We start from the raw sequence: 26,506 nt of genomic DNA, 5'->3' as shown, positions 1-26,506 counted from the left end.
ACAAGGGCATATCATTAGGATCAGAAAAAACACTCTTATTAGCAAATAATTTCATAAGTTCATCCATCTTTCCACTCAAAACATTAATTTTTTCTATCGCATGCACCTTTTTATTAGTAGATCTTTCAGTATGCCATTGAGAATAATTAACCATAATATTATCTAGGAGTTTAGTAGCTTCTCCTAAAGTGATTTCCATAAAAGTGCCTCCCGTGGCCGAATCTAAAAGATTTCTAGAAGCAAAATTCAATCCGGCATAAAAAATTTGTATAATCATCCACAAATTTAAACCATGAGTAGGGCAATTACGTATCATTAATTTCATTCTCTCCCAAGCTAGTGCGACATGTTCATGATCAAGTTGCTTAAAATTCATAATATAGTTTCTAAGAGAGATGATCTTAGCGAGAGGAAAATACTTAGAGATAAAAGCATCTTTGCACTTGTTCCATGAATCAATACTATTTTTAGGCAAAGACGAAAACCAAGCTTTAGCACGATCTCTAAGCGAAAAAGGAAATAGCTTCAATTTAACAATATCATTATCCACATCTTTCTTCTTTTGCATGTCACACAAATCAACGAAGCTATTTAGATGGGTAGCGGCATCTTCACTAGGAAGGCCGGAAGACGGATCTTTCATGACAAGATTCAGCAAAGCAGTATTAATTTCACAAGATTCAGCATCGGTAAGAGGAGCAATCGGAGTGCTAATAAAATCATTATTGTTGGTATTGGTGAAGTCACACAATTTAGTATTATCTTGAACCATCGTGACAAGCAAGCAAACTAACACACAAGCAAACAAAAAGCAAGCGGGCAAAAAGAGGCAAATAAAGAGGGAGGATAGAGAGAGAGGGCGAATAAAGCGGCAAGGGTGAAGTGGGGGAGAGGAAAACGAGAGGCAAATGGCAAATAATGTAATGCTGGAGATAAGGGTATGTGATGGGTACTTGGTATGTTGACTTTTGCGTAGACCTCCCCGACAACGGCGCCAGAAATCCTTCTTGCTACCTCTTGAGCACTGCGTTGGTTTTCCCCAAAGAGGAAGGGATGATGCAGCAAAGTAGGGTAAGTATTTCCCTCAATTTTTGAGAACCAAGGTATCAATCCAGTAGGAGGCTACGCGCGAGTCCCTCGTACCTGCACAAAACAAATAAATCCTCGCAACCAACGCAAATAGGGGTTGTCAATCCCTATAAGGCCACTTACGAGAGTGAGATCTGATAGATATGATAAGATAATATTTTTGGTATTTTTATGATAAAGATGCAAAGTAAAATAAAGGCAAAATTAATAGCAAAGGAAATAAATAAGTAGTAGGAGATCAATATGATAAAGATAGACCCGGGGGCCATAGGTTTTACTAGTGGCTTGTCTCGAGAGCATAAGTATTCTACGGTGGGTGAACAAATTACTATTGAGCAATTGACAGAATTGAGCATAGTTATGAGAATATCTAGGTATGATCATGTATATAGGCATCACGTCCGAGACAAGTAGACCGACTCCTGCCTGCATCTACTACTATTACTCCACTCATCGACCGTTATCCAGCATGCATCTAGAGTATTAAGTTCAAAACAGAGTAACACCTTAAGCAAGATGACATGATGTAGAGGGATAGACTCATGCAATATGAAGAAAACCCCATCTTGTTATCCTCGATGGCAACAATACAATACATGCCTTGCTGCCCTTACTGTCACCGGGAAAGGACACCGCAAGATTGAACCCAAAGCTAAGAACTTCTCCCATTGCAAGAAAGATCAATCTAGTAGGCCAAACCAAACTGATAATTCGAAGAGACTTGCAAAGATAACCAATCATACATAAAAGAATTCAGAGAAGATTCAAATATTATTCATAGATAGACTTGGTCATAAACCCACAATTCATCGGTCTCAACAAACACACCGCAAAAAGAAGATTACATCGAATAGTTCTCCACAAGAGAGGGGGAGAACATTGTATTGAGATCCAAAAAGAGAGAAGAAGCCATCTAGCTACTAACTATGGACCCGTAGGTCTGAGGTAAACTACTCACACTTCATCGGAGAGGCTATGGTGTTGATGTAGAAGCCCTCCATGATCGATGCCCCCTCCGGCGGAGCTCCGGAACAGGCCCCAAGATGGGATCTCGTAGATACAGAAAGTTGCGATGGTGGAATTAGGGTTTTGGCTCCGTATATGATCATTTGGGGGTACGTGGATATATATAGGAGGAAGGAGTGCGTCGGTGGAGCAACATGGGGCGCATGAGGGTGGAGGGCGCGCCTGGTGGGGGTGGGCGCGCCCCCCTACCTCGTGGCCTCCTGTTTCCTTTCTTGACGTAGGGTCCAAGTCTCTCTGGTCTTGTTCGTTGAGAAAATCACGTTCCCGAAGGTTTCATTCCATTTGGACTCCGTTTGATATTCCTTTTCTTCGAAACCCTAAAACAGGCAAAAAACAGCGATTCTGGGTTGGGCCTCCAGTTAATAGGTTAGTCCCAAAAATAATATAAAACTGAATAATAAAGCCCAATAATGTCCAAAACAGTAGATAATATAGCATGGAGCAATCAAAAATTATAGATACGTTAGAGACGTATCAGCGTCCCTTGGGCTCGAGGGATACTGTCGGCGTCCTGGGAACGGGGGTACCCAGACTTGCATGTCTGCAACCCGTGGCGTGGCTCCATCAGCGGCCCTGTATGGCCCAGTTTCAGTAGCAACAACTCAAGACCCTCGCGAGGGGCCAAGCCTAGCAAGGCGGACGACACCAAGACCTTCCTGGGGGGCGGCCTGACCAGGCTGGCCCCGGAGGAGCGGAGATATCAATGCAAGGTGCACCTCGTGAGGTTCACCTAACGTGAGCCATAACGACCAAGGCCAGGCAGGCGCCAGCAAGCGTAGCGTACCAGTTTCCTCTTTGGTGCCAAGGAGGCAAGCGTAGGCACGGAGTCCTGAGGAATCAAGCAAAGGTTTCCATTCTGGTGCAATAAGACCAAGACTGCCATGACGACAGGATGGAGGTCATCGCGGAGCCCACCACAGCGTCCCCACCAGAGCCTTTTGCAGGCAAAGACTACTTTTCTTAGGATAGCTTGTACTAGTTGTCTCCCTTTAAATTTGGTCATTGTGGGATCCCTTCCCGCCTACATTTGGGAAGAGGACTGTAACACCCACGGTGCGGCTATATGTCCCACGTGTCGGGGCACGACTTAGAGGCATAACCGCATGGTAGGCATGTCGCAAGAGGGGTAATCTTTACACATCCCATGTACTGAATAATAAAGGGATAAAGAGTCGGCTTACAATCGCCACTTCACACAATACATAAATATATCATACATCATCCAGAATACAATCAAGGTCCGGCTACGGAACCAAAATAAAAGAAGACAACCCCAAATGCTAGATCCCCGATCGTCCAACTGGGCTCCACTACTGATCAACCAGAAAAGATAAATAACAACGACCAAGATCTTCATCGAGCTCCCACCTGAGCTGGGTTACGTCATCTGCACTGGTATCATCGGCACCTGCAACTGTTTGGAAGTAACTATGAGCCACGAGGACTCAGCAATCTCACACCCGCGAGATCAAGACTATTTAAGCTTATGGGTAGGAAAGGGTAGTGAGGTGGAGCTGCAGCAAGCACTAAGCATATATGGTGGCTAACATACGCAAATAAGAGGGAGAAGAGAAGCAATGCAATGGTCGTGAACTAGAAGTGATCCTGAATCTACTTACGTTCAAGCATAACACAAGAACCGTGCTCACTTCCCGGACTCCGCCGAGAAGCGACCATCATGGCTACACATGCAGTTGGTGCATTTTAATTAAGTTAAGTGTCAAGTTCTCTACAATCGGACATTAACAAATTCCCATCTTCCCATAACCGCGAGCACGGCTTTCAAAAGTTCAAACCCTACAGGGGTGTCCCAGCTTAGCCCATCACAAGCTCTCACGGTCAACGAAGGATATTCCTTCTCCCGGGAAGACCCGATCAGTCTCGGAATCCCGGTTACAAGACATTTTGACAATGGTAAAACAAGACCGGCAAAGCCGCCCGAGTGTGCCGACAAATCCCGATAGGATCTGCACATATCTCATTCTCAGGGCACACCGGATTGTCCAAGATTCCGGTAGGCCAACCCAGAGTTGTCCCTGGTGGTCACCGTCGGCTGACAGGTTGGACCAACACTCAGAGGAGCACCGGGCCGGGGTTTAAAATAAAGATGACCCTTGAGTCTGCAGAACCCAAGGGAAAAAGGCTTAGGTGGCAAAAGTTAAAACTAAGGTTGGTCCTTGTTGGAGGAGTTTTATTCAAAGCGAACTGTCAAGGGGGTTCCATTCCCCCAACCACGTAAGGAACGCAAAATCAAGGAACATAACACTGGTATGACGGAAACTAGGGCGGCAAGAGTGGAACAAAACACCAGGCAAAAGGTCGAGCCTTCCACCCTTTACCAAGTATATAGATGCATTAAAGTAAATAAGAGATATTGTGATATCCCAACATATCCATGTTCCAACATGGAACAAACTTTAGCTTCTCCTGCAAATAGCAACGCTATAAGAGGGGCTGAGAAAAAGCGGTAACATAGCCACACAACGATTTGCTAGGAAAGGTGGGTTAGAGGCTTGACATGGCAATATGGGAGGCATGATATAGCAAGTGGTAGGTATCGCGGCATAGCAATAGAGCGAGCAACTAGCAAGCAAAGATAGAAGTGATTTCGAGGGTATGGTCATCTTGCCTGAGATCCCGCAAGGAAGAAGAACGAGTCCATGAAGAAGACAAACAAACATAGTCGAACGGATCCTCACAAACGTGACGTTATCGGAACTAACCTGAAGAAGCAACACGGGAAAGAAGCAAACAACATAGTAAACAACCATCACATAAACATGGTATGATGTGATACATCTCCAACGTATCTATAATTTTTGATTGCTCCATGCTATATTATCTACTGTTTTGGACATTATTGGGCTTTATTATCCACTTTTATATTATTTTTGGGACTAACCTATTAACCGGAGGCCCAGCCCAGAATTGTTGTTTTTGCCTATTCTAGGGTTTCAAAGAAAAGGAATAACAAACGGAGTTCAAACGGAATGAAACCTTCGGGAACGTGATTTTCTCACCGAACATGATCTAGGAGACTTGGACCCTACGTCAAGAAATAAAGGAGGAAGCCACGAGGTAGGGGCGCACCTACCCCCCATGCACGCCCTCCACCCTCGTGGGCCCCCTGTTGCTCCACCGACGTACTCCTTCCTCCTATGTATACCTACATACCCCCAAACGATCAGATATGGAGCCAAAACCATAATTCCGCCGCCCCAACCTTCTGTATCCACAAGATCCCATCTTTGGGCCTGTTTTGGAGCTCCGCCGGAGGGGCCATCCATCACGGAGGGCTTCTACATCAACACCATAGCCTCTCCGATGAAGTGTGAGTAGTTTACCTTAGACCTTCGGGTCCATAGTTATTAGCTTGATGGCTTCTTCTCTCTTTTTGGATCTCAATACAATGTTCTCCCCCTCTCTTGTGGAGAACTATTCGATGTAATAATCTTTTTGCGGTGTGTTTGTTGAGACCGATGAATTGTGGGTTTATGATCAAGATTATCTATGAACAATATTTGAATCTTCTCTGAATTCTTTTATGTATGATTGGTTATATTTGCAAGTCTCTTCGAATTATCAGTTTGGTTTGGCCTACTAGATTGACCTTTCTTGTAATGGGAGAAGTGCTTAGCTTTGGGTTCAATCTTGCGGTGTCCTTTCCCAGTGACAGTAGGGGCAGCAAGGAACGTATTGTATTCTTGCCATCGAGGATAACAAGATGGGTTTTTTATCATATTGCATGAATTTATCCCTCTACATCATGTCATCTTGCTTAAGGCGTTACTCTATTTTCATGAACTTAATACTCTAGATGCATGCTGGATAGCGGTCGATGAGTGGAGTAATAGTAGTAGATGCAGGCAGGAGTCGGTCTACTTGTCTCGGACGTGATGCCTATATACATGATCATTCCTAGATATTCTAATAACTGTGCTCAATTCTGTCAATTGCTCAACAGTAAGTCATTCACCCACCGTAAAATACTTATGCTCTTGAGAGAAGCCACTAGTGAAACCTATGGCCCCCGGTCTATCTTCATCATATTAATCTTCCAATACTTAATTATTTCCTTTGCTTTTATTTTACTTTGCATCTTTACCACAAAAATACCAAAAATATTATCTTAACATATCTATTAGATCTCACTCTCGTAAGTGACCGTAAAGGGATTGACAACCCCTTATCGTGTTGGTTGCGAAAGTTATTTGTTTTGTGCAGGTACTAGGGACTCGCGTGGAGCCTCCTACTGGATTGATACATTGGTTCTCAAAAACTGAGGGAAATACTTACGCTACTTTGATGCATCATCCTTTCCTCTTCAAGGAAATCCAATGCAGTGCTCAAGAGGTAGCATGATGCACAACCAAGTATGATGCATGTCCGGTTTAATGAGGCATGGCATGGCAAAGTGCACAAACAATACTACAAGTTAAGTGGAGCACAATATGCAACGAGTTGCATATTGACGAAACACCACATTTCAAACATTTAGTTAACTCTCGTTTATGTACCCAACAATATTAAATGTTGTTAAGCATGGCAAGAGGTGAAGCATAAATAAACTAACTATTTAGGTAAGTTTAAATGAGGCCAGAAATAATAAACAACAATTTCGGAAAATCCTCATATGCATATTTCGAATTTGGTACTGTTCTGCCCTAAACCATATTTTAGAGTTGTTAAACATGCAAAGTAATGCCACCATGTTAAACTAGACATTTTTCTACCCCATTTACATATAAAGTTTATTTAAAATGGAGCTACGATTATTTAGTTATGAAATAAATCATTTTAGCATGGCATTTAAGCAAATTAATGCAAACAGCAGTTTAAACATGCATGAAAGTTGGAAATTGTGAAACTAGACAAAATTCTAAGCATTTTACATATATAAGTTATTTACAAATGATGCACGGTTTATTAGATGTGAACAATGCAAGAATAATGGCATTCCTGTAATTATGCATGCACTGGTAAAATACTAAAACCAGAGAAGGAAGAAAAAAACATACGTGGGCCGGATTGCAACACAATCCATGAAGGAGTCGAAGGAGAGGAAGAGGACGTCGAGGAACTTGCCGTCTCCGGCCTTGGATCGCCGCGGGAACGGGGTTGCCATGGGGAGGATCCCGTCCATCTATGGGCGCGGATCGGTAGAGGAATTCGACAGGGCGACGGAGAACATGCCGGAGAGGAACTTGAGCTATGCCAGCCGCGGGAATGACGACGGACGTCGATGGTCTCTTTCTCTCCTCTCGGTTCTCTGTTCTGAGGAATAAGAAGGAACAGGGGAAGGGAGAGGCTGGCGGCGGCAAGGGTGGAAGAGGGAAACCCTAGGAGAGAGAGTGGGGAGGTCTTATAGGGGGCGTGGGCGTGGCTGGCTCGCCACCGTGGCCATGTGCGGGCGCCCCTGTGGGTTTTAGCATGAGAGAGAGCGAGCAAGGGAGGTGGAAGAAAAAGGTGAGGGGAAGAGGATGACAGGTGGGACCGGCCCGGTGCATGTGGGAAAAATTACTAGGGGAGAGAGGAGTTGGGCTGGGTCGACTGGGATGCTGCTGGACTCCTTCTCTCTTAGCCTTTTCATTCTTTTCTTATTTCCCTCAGGCAGAAATATGTTGAGAAAAGAAAGAGGGCTTAGAGGTAGAATATTTCAGAAAAGAAAATATCCTTGGAGCGCTGGAATCATGCACAAATAGAATAAAATGGTTTGGCAATTTTTAGAGATAGAAAAATAATTCAGGTTTGAATTAAATTCAAACTTGAGCCATTTTTGAACCCAACCAAAACATCTTCAAAATAGCTGAAAATTGGCAGAGATGGTGTAGGTATGGTTTACAGAATTTAGAAAGATAGTGAACATTTCTTTGGAGCAGAAAAATGCCACTTGCAATAATTGGGAGAAAAGAAAGACTTGGAAGTGTTGACTTGGTTTTGATGAAACTTGGTGGAACCAAGTTGGAGCTTGAGAACAAGAAAAGGGAAGGCAAGAGGAAGAACACACCCAACTACACAAATGGAAACAAGGCAACATGAACATGATGGATGCAAATGCACATGGCAACATACATGAAGATGGAATGCACAAAGTGAGAAGGAAAGATAACACAAGCATGATGATGCAACAATTTATTATGACAATCATGGCAACCCATACATGGCAACAACAAAATAAATGGAAGGCAACTGGAGCATCGGTCTCGGGGCGTTACAAGGACCAAGGCCACTATAAATAGGACTTAGCCACCACCATAGAGGGGATGGATCCATTCCACCCTGACCAACTCACCAGCTCATCGCGCTCAAGAATACATCACCTCCTGAGGCTGTTCAACCACTGTACTAGTTCGTCCTCGGCCCCTCAAGGCAATCCACCACAAAGCTGGAGTAGGGTATTACATTGCAAGGTGGCCCGAACTAGGATAAACTGTCATGTCTCTTGTCCCTTAGGTTCGTCGAGCTAGGCTGTGGAATCGTTTGGCCGGCAGGTTAGGGAGAAGGAGTTCTTCGTACGCACCCCAATGTTTGAACCTTTCAAGGGTCTACGGAATCCCGAATCCGACAGCATGCATGAGGATTTTACTCCCTCCCATTGACATGTTCATATTTCAAGCTTCATTAAAACATTGTATGCAAGAATTAAGAGAAAACTCACCAATGCGTGTAAAAGTTCTGGTCATTTGTTCCTCACGCCTGCATTCCAATTAATACGTTTGTAAACACAATTTTCTTTAGGTAAATGAGCCCATTATTGAGTACTTTTAGAAAAAAATTCTTCGGGCACTCATCATTTACTACTACCTTGGTTGATGATTTTGTATTGACCTATATATAAACCTCCGTCCTGGTTTAATGGTCCCCTTCGTACTTAGTGTAAAATTTTGACCGTAAATTTAACTAACAAAGTGTCAATGCATGTCATAAAAACTATATCATTAAAAACTATGTTTGAATACGAATCGAGTGATATGATTTTTGGTGACATGCATTAACATTTTATTAGTTAAATAGATGGTCAAAGTTTGACACGAAATACTACTAGTTCTCATACATTATTAGCGTCGGGTGCCTTGGCCAATGTTCCATCTTGTTGGATAGGATGAGAGTAGAGGCATAGGGATACTGTAGATAGGAAGTCTTGGCGATCCATTATTACCAACCTCGATCATAGAGAACTATTCAACTAGTCTTAGCAGTGAAGTGATAATACACGCAGCAGCAGATGGGACACTTAATTAATAAGCTGAACCAGCGTGTTGGTGTTACTAAATCAGCCTTACCCAGTACTGCCATCATGTTTTCCAGTGGAGCACGCTTTCGCAAATACGCCTACGCACCTCTCTCTCTTCCATTAACTGACATATGGGCCCTCTTGAGGTAGACCCACATGTCATCGGCTTAACTATTTACACTCTGAAGGATGGTATATCCTGGTAGTAGTACTAGTAGAATTGAGATTTAATGCACTTTCTTCCCCGTCTTTCCCTCCTCTTCCTCCTCTCTTCTTCTTCCTCCTCTCTTCCCCATCATCGGCCGCACACCAGTTCCCCCCGCTCACTGCTCGCCCGCCCATGCCATCTTCCTTGGTAGCTCGCGCGTACCATATCCCCCCGCTCACTGCTCAGCCACACACGCCATCTTCTTCGCTCGCCCGCCCGAATCCACTTCCTCGCTCGCTCGCAGGCACCGAAAATCCCAATCACTCATCACCCTAAAAACACCTATGGCAGAACCGACTGACATGTAGATCCGCGATTGGTATTCCCTCTCGAATGTTCTCTTGGAGCAGATATGTAATCGTATGGACCTGCTCAGCACCATGCGTCTGGCTGCATGCTTGGTGTCTTTGTACCGTCTACTCGTCTGCAACCGGCCGACCCTTTTCAAGACACCCTGCTTAGTGATGCCCGATCCTCGCAGGTGGCCCAGACATCGATGACGATCCTATGGAGGCTGTCATGGTGCCCCTAGACATGCTACCACTACCCGTCCACCTGTCCTTCATGCGTGACCACTACTGGGGGAGCATGAAGGCCAACTGGATTGTCCTCATCCACCAATCCGGTAGTCCATGGCGTCTCGTGGATATCTACACCCAGCGAGAGATCACCCTTCCATCGTTGGATAGCGCCGGCATCGAGCCTCGCGGCCTGCCGGACACTCCTGCCTACTATGCACGAGACACGTCGAGCTTTTGGTGCGACTTCCGTTTGCTGAAGGTTGTAATCTACGAAGTTCCCACACCATCAGAAGACTACATGGATTACAAGCTCATTGCCTTGTTCGACATGGGATTAGTCTATCTGGAATCCGATCACCATACATGGTTATGGCTCGTCATCAATCCTCTTGAGCCTCCATTTCTGTCTGATGCTATAGTGCATGATGGCATCGTTTACGCGGTTGACGCACAGATTGGCTGCATATACTGGTGGAATCTATCATCGTGCAATTGTTCTATCTCATCTCATATTTACCTTATGAATATGACTGCCTGTTGATTGTTAGAAATTTAGAATAGATAGTACGTATGTCTATAACCACATCATTGCTATATGTTCCTCTCATTTCCTAGATTTTTATGACCACACATGTTATTGTTATAGTTGATATGAGAACAATTGGCATCTAATGATTGTTAGAATAGATATTATGAGTATAGCCTCTTGATTGCTATATGTTACTCTCATTTCCAAGATTTTTATAACCACGCGTGTTATTGTTAGAGTTGATATGAGAATAGTAGTAACTGCTATGGTAGAATATGAGTAGGCCCTGTCATTTTTACATGATGTTTGAACCATGAAAGCCATTGGCTTAATTTTGTTAAGTTGGGGTATGATTATGACCACGGCATTGCAATTCTATGTCTATGATCTGTGTCATGATATAATAATCTTAATTCCACACATACTCTGAACATGATTGTATATTTTTGTCCTTTTGGTCTCCAAGTTGATTTGTTGCAGAAGATGTATATGCGCTGGCCTTCATAATTCCAGGACCTGGAAATATACAAGTCAATGGCTGGTGGTTTATTGCTCGTTCAACTGACGGCGGTCATTTGATGCTCATTCACACGTACCAAATTGACCAAACCATTTCATCAAACCACATGCAGTACAATGCCTGGGGCGTTCGTGACTATGATGGCTATGGCTGCTTCGTGTTCGAGAAAGATCCCAGCTCTGTTAGGCCAGGCGTATTCAACTGGAGGCGGGTTTACAGCCTCGACAACCAATCCATGTTCCTCGGGCTCAATTATCCGATCATCCAACCAATCATCGATCATATCACCGGCGATGATTACCGTGCTATGCAACTTCCATTCGCCAGGGGGAACTGTGTTTACACATCGTACCATGGGTTTCATGAATCACCATATCCAGAGATTCGTTGACACAACTTGTTGCCAGATAATCTTCAGTGTGTGAAAGGCATCAAGCTTCCAAGCGATGAATGGCTTTTGCAAACCCGACATGCGGCGATGTGGTTCATGCCAACAGGAAATATGCACAACTTGATTTGTAGTGATATCTAGACTGAGCCATGTATCCTGTTGCTGTAGCATGACCCTCTTTTGTTGGATATTATGTACTGTGGTTAGTTTGTAGGATAGATACCTTTCTGGGATCAAGTGCATCCTAACTCACCTGCGTAGGATGTACTGATAATGATGATGGAGATGTTGCGCAGAAGCCAGATATATATCAATTAGGCTTCAAGTGCCTACTTGTTGTTGAATGTGTTGTCCCATGGGAATTATATTTAGTATTACTCATGTAGCCTACAAAGTCTGTCGCACAGCCTTGTAACTTTGTACTCCATTTCTAAATTTGTGCTAGTCCTCTATACCGTACATTGCGCCACTCGTACTACTACCTCCCTCTTGGTTTATTGGTCCCGTTCGTAATTTGTGTCCAATTTTGACCATATATTTAACTAACTAAATGTTAATGCATGTCACAAAAAATATCGTTGGATTCGTATTTGAACATAGTTTCCAATGGTGTAATTTTCGGTGACATGCATTGACATTCTGTTAGTTAAACCTATGGTTAAAATGTGACACTAAATACGACTAGTAAGTAGTACAGTACTAGTACTAGTATACATCGGTCAAATTATTCATCATGTCCTCACATTGAATTGACGTCACAACACGCTGCACGTGAGGTGACACAAGAGTCCCAACGGTGTGTTCGGTTCGCCAAAGTGAGCCTCACCCCTCTCGTACTACAACAACACTCTCGCATTCTCTACAAAATCACTCCCCCATTCTCTCCCGGTCTACCCGCCTCCCAGCCGCTGCCTTGTTCCGATCCATTTGGTACGATGAGCGATGAGCTACTAGAGTTGTTATACTTCATTGCAAGTAGTCAGAAGGAAGATGCTGAAAAAATCGATCTCAACAAGGATGCTCTTCAAGATAGCCGGATGAAGGAAGGAACCAACGAGGCCGCTCCTATGAGTGTTTGTCCCGTTGCCCTATATTACAATTTCAATCTTTATGGGGGGTTTCGGGTCTTTAGAGTCTACATGTAGTAATGAAGCCAAGACCCCAGATTGTTCGGGTATTGTGGACTTCAGATTTGGAGTACCACATATCTGTGGAAATCTTTCATCATTTACTTAAAACAGTTGATTGATCATACATTGAGTACCATTTAACTGGAATTAACCGATGCAAGTCCAAGAAGGATTGGTCGGTGCTGCCAACTGGCGTCAAGTTCGATCCCACGGATCAAGAGCTGATCGAGCCCTTGAGGCTAAAGTGAATGCTAACAGCGCGAGATCTCACCCGCTCATCGAATTGTTCACACCAACCATCGACAGCGAGCACGGCATATGCTACACCCATCCTGAGAAACTTCCAGGTGAGACACCGATCGACCGTCTACTTGCACAAACATATTCCTTTGTTTATAGCTCTGTTTTTCTTTTTAGACGCAGACCTAGTGAAGCAATTACAATTCGAAAGTTAATAAAAAGTGAAACAAGTGACTGCAACATGCCAAATATGTTATGAAAATGCCAACTATGTACACTAAAACTGTATTCGACAATATTGCGGGTATCACACTGAGTGGCCTAAGCAAGCATTTCTACCAGCGCAACTCCATGGCGTTAAAAGGGGCACATGGACGTGTCGCAAGATACAGTCGGAGTGCGGCATGCATGCGATGTGGCAAAAGACCGGCAATACCTTGCCGGTGATGGTGAACGGTCGGCAGACAAGCAGCAAAAAGGTTCTGGTGCTGCACACCAACAAGAACTTTGACCAGCAAAGGACGAACTGGGTGATGTACCAGTACCACCTCGGGGACCTGGAGCAAGAGAAGGAGCGGGAGCTGGTCCTCTACAAGATTTTCTACCATACGAACACTAGGGCCAGGACTAAAAAGATAATAAGTTAGTTTGGTATTGGTACTTGTACTACGTGGTCGTCTGCAAGTTGGTACTTTTGTTAAGGATCTTTCGGTAGTGTCGGGGATATACCCCATGGTGTAACCCGGCCGGACTTGGCGATTCACCGACGACCCGCACTGGCCAGACAGTTTACAAGCAACCTGAATCAACATTATGACTCACTGGTAACCCAGCGGGCGGGACAGACGGATGACAAGGCCCAAGGCCCAGAAGTCTGGCTCATGTTATGGTGGGCTGGTTTAAGAGGAAAGGCGTGAGGAATATTTCCCTTACGACGAGTCAAGACCCAGACTTGTATCCGGTTTGTATTAGAAGATAGACTCGTTCTAATCCTAATAGGACTCCACATGTAAACCCGCCCCTTCAACATATATAAGGAGGGGCAGGGCTCCCCAAAGAGGGACAAGCAACAAGCAAGAAATAATCTTAAGGCTAGACACAACTAGGAGAGTTGGTTTACGGCGACTCCCTCGTGATGATAATAAGACCTAGCCACAAACATCACGTAGGGTTGTTACCGGATGATGTTTCCCTTGGCCCGAAGCTGTCTAAACCCTTGTCTTGTGTGTTGAATGCCTCGCATCTCTCAATTCTGACCAACCCCTTCAAGCTACCACGTAGATGCGTTGGCCTCACGACTAAGTCCTCACACTAGGACATCTGCCGTGACAATTCCATGATAGGTAGGAACTTGGCATTTGCTTCCAACCATCATGTCTAGGGTCTACATGGATATAAAGCTGAATCATTTGTTTTGAAATGAATTTTCAGACAGCTAATTTTTATTTGTAGCATAAGGACCTGTCGTTTGAATTCCCAGTTCTCCAAAAAAATTACATCTTCAAAGTACGTAGGGGATCCATCTAGTTTCACGGGATGATAGTTGTACGCAGCACGTCGGAACTGGAATGTAGCATGCCAAGCCCAGCTGCAAATTGTTAAAAGAGAGGAGTGATGGATTTGGGCCTAGTCCATTATTATTAGTTGAAATATGTAAAATATTCATAATGAAAAGCGCCTCCCATGGACTAAAAACGGCCTAGTCCATTATTATTAGTTGAAATATTTAAAATATTCCATAACAAAAAGAAATATGTAAAATGAAATGAATTTAGTCTACTTTCACTGAAAACCATCCGATTTGCATGAAATTCGTCCGTGGAACCACAAGATGGTTGTCCATACAGAGCCTAACCGTACGGAACCAGCAGGTCCATAGCCGTACGCAAGCAAGTGCATGCACTTATTATCACGATGGAGAAATAATGCTGACATCTGAGACGGTGAAACCCATGAAATTTTCAACGTAGTTAATAAACGAGAGAATTCTGCAAATACAGACTGATAACTTGGATCCAGCAGGTATACTATTTTTTCAGGTCGGGCAACTTTCAACTGGGTTTTAGATTGCCCAGGCTTAGTTTTGTTTTTAACAGGCCCAGCCCATGACGACAATGGGGCACAAAGATCCAGCAGGTATCAATCGGCCTCGGGCCTGCCAGCCTTAGTTATATTTTCTCTTAGAACATCCGCAAGGAGTTTTTTTACTGAATCAAACACACAGCCCAGTTCTATTTTCCTCTTGAAACGCCATGCCCTACTTTCGTTTTCTAATCTCCACCTATAGTTTTACTAGTTCATATACACATATTATTATATTGAAAATACATAATGTTCCCTTTTCATCTTTACATCCCTATTTTTTTCCCTCCCAGCGCAGATTTTTTACCGCTGGTTTTCCCTAAAACCAACTCAATTGTCCCACGTCTTATTAGCTTACAAAAACAAATGATATTTTATTGGAAAATCAATAAGTTCTTAAAAAATAAATGTTTATCATTTATGGATTAAAACAGTTCAAACTCCACCGAAATATGCAAAATAAGGTTGAACTTTTGGACCATGGTCCTGGGAAGAAAATGGGTTGTAATAAATTCCTTAAGAATTATAAAATGGGCTGTAAATTATTAAAAAAGATAGCAAATGGGCTCTATGTTGTCTGCCACGGATTTGGAGGCTAACTTGTGGAACTACTAAGTTCATGCATACACAAAGTTTCTCAAAAAAAAGAAACTTAGTAAACAATCAACTCTACCAGCGTCAGACCGTTAGATGTCAATCCAAGGGCAATCGTGCTTCTTCAGTCTCTGATCTTCCTGCTCTAGCCGCCCTAACCAGCGCTGGTGGAACCGCCTGCTCCCGCCTCCTGTGGCCGGATGTGCTGCCGGGCAGGCCTCACGGCCCCACCGTACTCGCATCCCTGGCCTGGCTATCCCTCTACTCACCCACACCTCCTTTTATTCTCCGGTGACGACAGCCTCACACTATGGCCGAACAAGTAAACCCTCATACCCACTCAGCGTGGTAAACAACTGCCGAGTCATCCTCGTCTCTGGTTCATTCCCTTACTTGACCTCGCCATCGTCCACCGCCTTGGTGCTCTCGGCACAGCATGGTCAACGAACGACATCCATCAGAAGAGGACTGTACATGGAGAGGCTGACAGCTGGGTCCACAGCCGCACGCAAGGAAGTGCCTCCTTTTTTGGCGAGTAGGAAGTGCCTCCTTATTAAGCGCAAAATAATGAGTCCTCCTCCTGACAGCTGGGACCGACCAGAAGGGCCTCTGTATTTCATGAAGAAAAACATCCCCCCCTCCGCTGACAGCTCGGATCCACCAGCTATTACGCACAAAAATCATTAATACCCCCGCTGCTAGGTCGGTCCCACAATATTCGAAGGCTGACTTGTGGGCCTACTAAGTTGACGCGAATGCAGGGCTTTGTCAACTTAGTCAATATAAACGATTCTGGTTTTCTTGCTCCAGACACCCAAACCAGCGCTAGCCGTGCCGCCTGCTCCTGCCTCTCGTGGCTGGCTATGCTGCCACGCAGGTCTCACCACCCCACACCTACTCCCACCACTGGCTAGGCCTTCCCTCTACTCACCCACACCCACTGTTATTCTCTGGCGATGGCAACCTCAAACAGCAGCCGAAGCAGTCAACCCTCGTACTCGCCTCCACGTGGGCATCCACTGCTACGTATTCCGGCTCCGGGTCATTCCCTTCCTAGGTCGCGTCGTCGTCCACCACCTTGGTGCTCTCAGGCGGTACAGCGTTGTCAACACGGTCAACAAACGACAGCCATCAGAAGAGGACTGTAAGTGGAGAGGCTGACAGCTGGGTGCATGGCTGCACGCAAGGAAGTGCCTCCTTATTATGCGCAAAATAATGATTCCTCCACCTGACACCTCGGACCTGCCTTCTTACCCCCTGACAGCTGGGACCCACCAAGTTGAAACGAAGGTAGCGTTATCTGTTTAGCCGCGAACGTGTACGTACATAGCGGTCAATCGTCTCTCTATAGCGACGTACCATGGCCGAGTAAGGATCAGCATGTGTTGAAGTAGAGGCACCGACATAGCATGTCACACAGTCCTGTCTATATCATGTACATGTATGTACGACCATGTTGCAAGATATATAGTAAATACGGCTACTTACATACATATGGGCGGGGTCTCTAACGCATACAGCGACGTCGTTCTGTTCATCAGTAGGCAACCGGCTGGGTCAGAACGGAGTAAAGAGCGTCACGTATTCATAGGAAGCCAACCGGCTTGGATGGAACAGCCGAAACAAGGTCTGGCATACCGCAGAATGGAGTAAACGGCCTTTTGTTCGACCTTGTACGGTTGATACGGGGTCCTGTTCGTCGGGAAGGGTCTGGCATACTACAAAACGGAGGAATCACACTTCTATTTGAGTGCCTACGGTCAAAATGGAGTGTTTTTGATCGGGAGGGGTGTGGCGTACCACAAAACGGAGGAAACGGACTTGTGTTGGAGCGCCTATGGTCGAAACGGGGCCTTGTTCGTCGGGAGGGGTGTGGCATACCGCAAAACAGGACTCCACGGGCTACAGTTCATCCACCATCGACTTCCTCTTGCCTCCACCAGCTACTGTTCATCCACGGGGGTCCTATTCATCCAGCCTCCACAAGCTACTGTTCAACCCGCCCTCCACGGGGTCCTATTCATCCAGCCTCCATCAGCTACTGTTCAACTAGCCCTCCACGGGGTCCTGTTCAACCAGCACTCCACGGGGTCCTGTTCAACCAGCCCTCCATGAAGTCCCTTCACCGGTTACTGTTCATCCACCCCCACCTCCTCGATCGGGGTCCTGTTCATCCAGTGGCATCAACCTCAACTACCACGGGATCCTGTTCATCCAACCCCCACCAGGAACTGTTCATCCAACCCCCATCGGGGACTGTTCATCAAGAGGCAGCTTCGATCGGCTTCAGTTAGCAGCAGTAGACAAGGAATCACTCGGGTTCAGTTAACAACAAGGGATCGATTAGGGTTCAGTACCGTAGCTAGTGCAATCACTCGGGTTTAGTTAGAGCCCAATGTCTCGCTTGGGTTCAATTAGAGCGCATCGCCTCGCACACACGCGCGTACGTGTATATGAGAAATGCACAAACCTCCGTGCATCACTCGGCCCCAGGCACCCACCATAACTGGGAACTCCCCAAAAATTTCCTCACCCTCGCTTCTACCATGAATTTTTCCGTCATGGACGGCGCAAATAATGTCATACAGGTGCGTCTCCGAGCAGATGAAAAGACCATTTTCTGTCATGATTTTTTGTCATAGAAGTAGGAGCCCACCACATCTATGATGATACCGGGTTTTATCACAATTATCGTCATAGAAGTGTCATAAGCATGACAGAAAAAAATCATTCAGCCCAAAATGTCATGGATGTGTCTTTTCTTGTAGTGGATAGAGATGATCTTAAGAAATTATTATGCAAATTGAAAGAGAAATCTTTGAATGCTAGAATGAAATGTGATCCTAAGTTTGCTACTTCACCTATCTTTGTTGATGATAAGGATTATGAATTCTCTATCGACCCAGAGTGGATTACTTTGGTTGAATCTGATCCTTTCCATGGTTATGAAACTGAAACTATTCTGGCACATCTTACTAAGTCGAATGATATAGCCACCCTATTTGCTCGTGATGAGAAAATTTGCTATTATTATATTCCCAAGTAATTTCCGTTCTCATTAAAGGGTGATGCTAACACTTGGTATAACACTCTTGCTCCTGGTTGTGTGCGTAGTCCCCAGGATATGATTTACTACTTCTCTGAAAAATATTTTCCTGCTCATAAGAAACAAGCTGCCCTAGAGGAAATATTTAACTTTGTGCAAATTGAAGAAGAGAATCTCCCACAAGCTTGGGGGAGGCTTCTCCAATTGCTTAATGCTTTGCCTGATCATCCTCTTAAGAAAAATGAAATACTTCATATCTTCTATAATGGACTAACCGATGCTTCTAGGGACTTTCTAGATAGTTGTGATGGTTGTGTTTTCAGGGAACGAATATGTTGGTATGTGTGGGAGAGGTACGGAGGGTGATATCGAGAGCATGTGTGCGAGAAAGACACCTTGGGTGTGAGCATGTGTGAGAGACCCCCGATGGATATACACCGTGTGCGCGTATGTGTGAGAGAGAAAGTTAGTGCGTGTGTGAGGAGGGGCCTATGGAGAGTGAATCTACATGTAAAAGACTGATGTACACATTGATTAAAAATATAAATTGTATCCAAATATTAGGATGAGATCATGATATTTTTAATTCGCATAAGGAACGGTCATTGATCCATCAGACATCTATATTCTATCAAATTTGAGCATGTCGATGTTATTATTCTACATAATTGCTCCATAGAGTCAGTATTTTGAAGTCCATAGAATGCATCGCTTTAGCAATTCGAATATAAACGTGAGTATAGTTCATGTTGTGTGTGTAAAGCACATTATACATACAAAAGTTACACAATGAACATTCTAAATAGCTAGCTAGGAACTAGCATACATTTGAATTGAACTTAAGGTGCTTTAAAAAAATTGAATTCAACATCAAGTCCATTCAATAATTTGAATTCAAGATCATGGCATTTGTAAATCATACCTAAATTATGGGGACACCAATCTTTGCTCTGCTTTTGTACATAATAGCATATATAGTCGTGTACAAAATAGATTCAAATTTACCTCCTCCCTTCCAAAATAATCGTAGTTATAGGATTTTCAAGAGTCAAAATTTCAAAAGGAAGCGCATAATTTAATGAGATTTTCAAACATACAAGGTCAAATTTAACATTATCTATTTAGGTCAATCCTCAAAGTTCAAGAGTACTCTAAACGTGAAAGCTTATGTTTCAAAATTTTGAACGAAGTGCCAAAAGCGCCTCTACTCGCCCGAAACCACGTGAGACCAATGTTTGGCAGAAGGAAATTACTTTTCTAACTCCGGCCCGTGAAACCTACCGGCCGACGTCCAAAGGTCTAAACCGGGGTAGGTTTGTAACTTCATCTAAATGCCACGCAACTGCCTCCAAAAAACATTCATGCACCATGGCCGCCTAATTCACATGCGCTTGAGCAAAATTGCTCCCGACCACTATTTGGGACACCTGGGATTACTGTCCTACCCTTGACCCACAGTAGGTCTGTAATTTAAGAGGGGGCAAAGTTTGTACTTTCCCCAAATTTCAAACAAGCGTGTCTCAAACCGAAACATGGTTCCCCCATAGCTCCCCCCCCCCCCCGTCTGATTCCCCATTTGTACTCCATGGGCACCAAACTACCTCTCCACCAGTAACGAAAACCTGTCGTCCTTCGTCTGCCACCTCATCCCACCCATCAACCGCCGCCCTCCTCCATTACCCCGGAGCCGATACCTCGACGTCGTCATCCACGCAACCCGCAACCACGGTGCCCTTCGCGACTAGTAGTTGAAGCCGAGGTCGAGTTGCCTACAGGACACCGACATGCACCGTACCCAAGCTAGTTCAAACACGCCGTCCTGCGCCTCACCGCTCTCGCTCCAACATCGCCACTGTCCACTGCACCGGAGCTGTTCCCGCTATGCCATCCTTCACCACCTCGGATCTGCTTCCCCTCCGCCGGCAGACAACCACCAAAACACAATCAACAATTTGGCTATGGGTTCATCCAAGGCTCCACCCTCCTCCCAACATCAGTTCCCATAATAAAAAGAAGAACATCGTCGCGAATTCAAGAGGACACAACACTGGCAACAGGAACTGGTACTCCTCTTCCCTTATTCATGCAAATCTTACGTGTTTGCTTGCACAGTATTCATCCCATAGAAGACACTGCTTGACCGCTTCTTCCTACACCTTATTCCAGATACTAGATGTTCCTAGTAACTCGCGATGCATAAGGTTTCTCCTCATATACTATTTCAACTTAGCTAGAGATTCGTCGCCCCTGGATTTCAATTCCTAGTCAGTTTATTCCCAATTAAAGGAAGCATTCCCTAGCGTAACATGCCCTAGTCCGCTTGTTACACCGGGGAAGCAGCACCTGGGTGTTTATCTTAGGGGTGTGTGGGGCCTAGGAGCTGCTGGCGCCTGATCTGGAGGTCGGTCGGGCTTAAAGGGATGGCCAGGGGCGCTGGAAAGCATGATGGTGGTGTGAGGTCGAGGGGAGGGTGGGGCGGCGAAGGCAGGGGTCTGGGCCGGTGGTCGCTGGCGGTTCTAGAAAGATCGTCAAAAGTGACTGGCGAGAGGTAGACAAAGGCCATCTGCCCATTCCTTGTAGATCAGATGGTTCATAAACAAATCGACTAACCTAATTATTTCTAGTCGATTGTTATTTTGATAGGACCACATGTGGTGGTATGCTGGAGGTGTACTTGCATTTCCCAGCCATCCCTGTGCTCATATATTACAAAATCATACAGAGTAGAATCTAATTTCGTTTCCCATGCAATGTTGTAGAGCTATCAGATGTCTCATGTCATTTATTTTCCAGCCACCTGCTATCTACTACTTTTACAGTGCACTAGCTCCGCACACACTTCACCCACACTCTCACTATTGTTTTTTATGCGTTGGCATTTCAGCCTCTACAAACTGTTGATAGAAACACGAAAGAAAAGAGAGAAGTTGCTCCAGCTTTGTTCGCGGGTAGGCAAGACATGTTTCGGTACTTTAAAGGGTGAAGTGTCAGCAGATGGAGACGATAAACGTAGCTCTGGAGTTGATGATCTCGCTCGCCATGAACCACCATCCCAGGTGCTTGCTTTAACTTTGCGGTGTCATATGTGGTTGCATGTTGCATATCGTGTCTAGCTTGTATTCGAAAGGCCGAAGTCGGTCTTTATTAAGATAATGAAAGATATTTTTTACATGAACCACCATCTCAGGAGCACCAGAAGCCAAATAGCTAGTCAGGGCACTGGCTGAGCCAGTGAAAAGCCCAACACAGACATGCATCACCTGCAAGCCAACTAAAAATCCATGGTGGTGGCCAAGCAGCCTGCCTCCCACTAGGCTCTCGGGTCCTTGATGATCATGCTCACCACTCCAGCTGGGTCTCTATCTTGTATTCCTTCTAGTTTGGTCAAATTGCATCTCCTTAGCTTACACATTATACCTTTGAATATGACATGCCTTCCTGTTTTGGTAAATACACTGGTGCACGTCGGTCCTAAACAAACGGTTTTTGACCCCTTTCCGTGACGGCATTTGGAACTATCGCCAAGTGAGTGTGGGCGATAGGGGGGTCCTTCCCACACGACCCAGAAACCGTCGGGGATATGCCCTCCTGGCGAGCGCTCAAATATGGAAATATGTATAGTAGGGCTAAAAAATACAATTATATGGTGAAATTGTTTCCGGTCGCAAGTACATCCCACACAGTCAGTCCCTGCCAAACGTTTCCATTCGTATGTACATCCCACACAGTCGCTCCAAGGAAAATGTTTCTGTTCACAGGTACATCACACACAATTTTTCCCATTAAATTGTTTGTGATAGCGTTGCCATTGCACACGATATTAATAATTTTATAGTTTGCGTTATTGAATGCATCACACACAGTGCGTAGAAGAAGCTGTGTGGCAAAGGTTGTCCATCACACACACTTTTTATGTGGTAAACGTTTGCGCAAGGTGGCCTAATGCAAACAGCTTTCAAGAGAAAGTCGTGTGTGCAGTGGAGATTGATCGCACACGTAGTGGATCATAGAAACATTTCTAACCTCCACGTATATCGCAGACGTTTCGCTTTCGCAAACCGTGTGCAGTGTAATCCCTGATTTAAAAATCACATGTTTTGAATTTGAAAGTAGGCAATCACTTATTTCATATCCAACCATTTTATTACAAATATTGGTTCAACCACGAATCCATAATTCAAAGCAAAGGTACATATACTAAAGAACTACAGAAGCACCAAGTAAAGAATGATGAACCATAGTTGTACTAAAGACTGTAAAGAGAGAGGCGAAAGACATTCTGGTTGCTGGAGAAAGGTGAAGCGGAATGCCCATATTGTGCCCTCCTCCATGCATAATGCGCGCACGACTCTAGGCCAGCCCCTTGTGATGGCTGCCCGTCCATCCTTCACTGTCTTCATTAGGACTTCTCGATGCTCATTGTAGTCTAGATGAAATACTTTAACCTTTGCTACCTCTTGAGCATGCGTTGGTTTTCCCTTGAAGAGGAAAGGGTGATGCAGCAAATTAGCGTAAGTATTTCCCTCAGTTTTTGAGAACCAAGGTATCAATCCAGTAGGAGACAACGCACAAGTCACCTTGTACCTGCACAAACAATCACGAACCTTGCAACCAACATGATAAAGGAGTTGTCAATCCCTTCACGGTCACTCGCAAAAGTGAGATCTAATAAAGATAGTGAAGTAGATATTTTTGGTATTTTTGTTGTATAGATTGGAAAGTAAAGATTGCAAAATAGTAAACGAGATGCGATGTAAATAAAATAGATGCAATATAATAAGAAAGAGACCCTGGGGCCATAGGTTTCACTAGTGGCTTCTCTCAAGATAGCATGTATTACGGTGGGTGAACAAATTACTGCCGAGCAATTGATAGAAAAGTGCATAGTTATGAGAATATCTAGGCAATGATCATGAATATAGGCATCACGTCCGTGTAAAGTAGATCGAAACAATTCTGCATATACTACTATTACTCCACACATCGATCGCTATCCAACATGCATCTAGATTATTAAGTTCATAAGAACAAAGTAACGCTTTAAGCAAGATGACATGATGTAGAAGGATAAACTCAAGCAATATGATATAAACCCCATCTTTTTATCCTCGATGGCAACAATACAATACGTGCCTTGATTCCCCTACTGTCCCTGGGAAAGGACACCGCAAGATTGAACCAAAAGCTAAGCACTTATCCCATTGCAAGAAAGATCAATCTAGTATGCCAAACTAAACCGATAATTCGAAGAGAATTGAAAAGATATCAAATCATGTGTCGGTGCCAAACCGGTGGATCTCGGGTAGGGGGTCCCGAACTGTGTGTCTAGGCTGGATGGTAACAAGAGGCAAGGGACACGAAGTTTTACCCAGGTTCGGGCCCTCTCGATGGAGGTAAAACCCTACGTCCTGCTTGATTAATATTGATGATATGGGTAGTACAAGAGTAGATCTACCACGAGATCGGAGAGGCTAAACCGTAGAAGCTAGCCTATGGTATGATTGTTGTTGTGTATGTTGTCCTACGGACTAAAACCGTCCGGTTTATATAGACACCGGAGAGGGTTAGGGTTACACAAAGTCGGTTACAATGGTAGGAGATCTGCATATCCGTATCGCCAAGCTTGCCTTCCACGCCAAGGAAAGTCCCATCCGGACACGGGACAAAGTCTTCAATCTTGTATCTTCATAGTCCGGGAGTCCGGCTGAAGGTATAATCCGGCCATCCGGACACCCCCTAATCCAGGACTCCCTCAGTAGCCCCTGAACTAGGCTTCAATGATGACGAGTCCGGTGCGCAGATTGTCTTCGGCATTGCAAGGTGGGTTCCTCCTCCAAGTACTTCATAGAAGATTTTGAACACAAAGATAGTGTCCGGCTCTGCAAAATAAGTTTCCACATATTGCCATAGAGAGAATAATATTTACACAAATCTAATCTGCTGGCGTATTCTATAGTATGACACACCACGGCCAAGCCTTTATCCAAGTTGTTTCATTATCCCACCTCAGCGCGTCATGCGAGGCGGTTTCCTTGGCACGTCTTGTTAAAGCAGAGACCGTGTCCCCTTATTCCGGGATTCTCATCAATACGGGCGTGGGAAACCCAACCGCGCCATTGATTACGGCGCTTGGAGATAAGCGAGTTTTACCAGGCTGGTGGGGACACGTAGTTGCGTCCACCCATATAAGGGGATAAGGATCCACCTTTTCACATATGCCTTCTTCCTCCCTTGCTTATCCATTCTCGCGCACTCGAGCTCCAGCGCCCAAGTCCACACTCCCCACCTCAACCTTCTCCAGCCATGTCCGGAGCGGGAGGCAAGTGGATGGTCTCCTCCGTCACGGAGGGACACATCAAAAAACTGAGGAAGGCCGGATACTTGTCTAACGACATTGTGTACCGGCTTCCTGAAAAGGGGCAGCTCATCCCCACCCGTAGGCCCCATGAGAGGGTGGTGTTCCTCCCCCATTTCCTCCGCGGACTGGGCTTCCCTCTTCACCCATTTGTCTAGGGGCTCATGTTCTACTATGGCCTGGATTTCCACGATCTGGCCCCGAACTTCGTCCTCAACATCTCGGCGTTTATCGTCGTGTGCGAGGCTTTCCTCTGCATCCGCCCCCATTTCGGCCTATGGCTCAAGACTTTCAATGTCAAGCCGAAGGTGGTGCGCGGCAACCAGGCGGAGTGCAGAGGCGCCATGGTGGGCAAGATGGCCAACGTCTTATGGCTCGAGGGCTCCTTTGTGGATACCCTGAAGGGGTGGCAATCAGGGTGGTTTTACATCACCGAGCCGCGCGACCCCGAATGGGTCGCAGCCCCCGTGTTTTGATCTGGACCCCCTACGCGGCTCACCTCCTAGAAGGAGACAGGCCTGTCATGGGGTAAAAAAGGAGAGCTGACCGGACTCCAAACATGCATCCAAACCCTGGTGGACAAGAAGCTGAAACTTGTCAACGTAGTCCAGGTTATGCTCATCCGCCTGATCCTCCCGTGTCAACAACGGGCTTTCAACCTGTGGGAGTTCGACCCGGCGCGGCACCAAACTCTGAGCAGGCTCTTCGACACAACGTACGAAGATGCCTGGAAGGTGCTTTTCAAGGGCGCCGAGGCCCCCGCATCCGCTACCGAGGATCGCGGATTTAATACACAGCGTCACGCTCATGCGGTAAGCTGTTTTTTCCTTTTACAGGGTATCAGTTTTTCATAGTTTGACTCCATGCGGGATCTAAGCTCCCTTACCTTTGACAGGATTGGCAGGTGACGTCCGGACAAATCAACTGTCCGGCTCCTTTGCCCGAAGGCCCAGCGGACGCTCTCTTGGCGAAGCTGTTGGTTCCGACACCCTATGTGGTGCCGGAGAAGAAGGCCGCCAAAAAGGCCATGGGGACTCGAAAGAGTGCCCGGTGCCATGAGGTGTCGGATCCATCATCCGACGATTCCGAGGCGCATTCCTCCCGTGAAGACGAGGAGGAAGAAGAAGAGACCTCTCCCCCTCCAGCTGGAGGAGAGAAGAAAAGGAAGGCCGCCCTCTCTGGGTAGGCCGGAGGGTCCAAGAAGGGGAAAACCCTTCCTCCGGACTACTCCACCGACGCCGACGACGGCGGAGAGGAGTGGCCGCCCAGGGCCAAGCCCCTGGCAAAATCGTAAGTATCCGGATACTAGAGTAATTCATAGTATTCGTTTATTGCACAGCTTTCCCTTATGTCGAATATGTTTATGCAGCCCACCCAAAGACCGGCTCGACGCGTCGTCGAGCGGCTCACTGGACTCGTCGGATGTGAACTCGCTTCCGACGGCTTCCTCCCCCCGCCCTACGGATGACACCGAAGTGTTGTCCCAATAGGTTCCAAGCCGGGAGGAGGTGGTCCTGGAGGCGCCGCAAGGTGACCTCCCG

Source organism: Triticum aestivum, chromosome 4A (assembly GCF_018294505.1).
Source record: "Triticum aestivum cultivar Chinese Spring chromosome 4A, IWGSC CS RefSeq v2.1, whole genome shotgun sequence".
NCBI lineage: Eukaryota > Viridiplantae > Streptophyta > Magnoliopsida > Poales > Poaceae > Triticum > Triticum aestivum.
The sequence above is the reverse complement of the archived record's forward strand: the minus strand, read 5'-3'. Positions refer to the sequence as shown.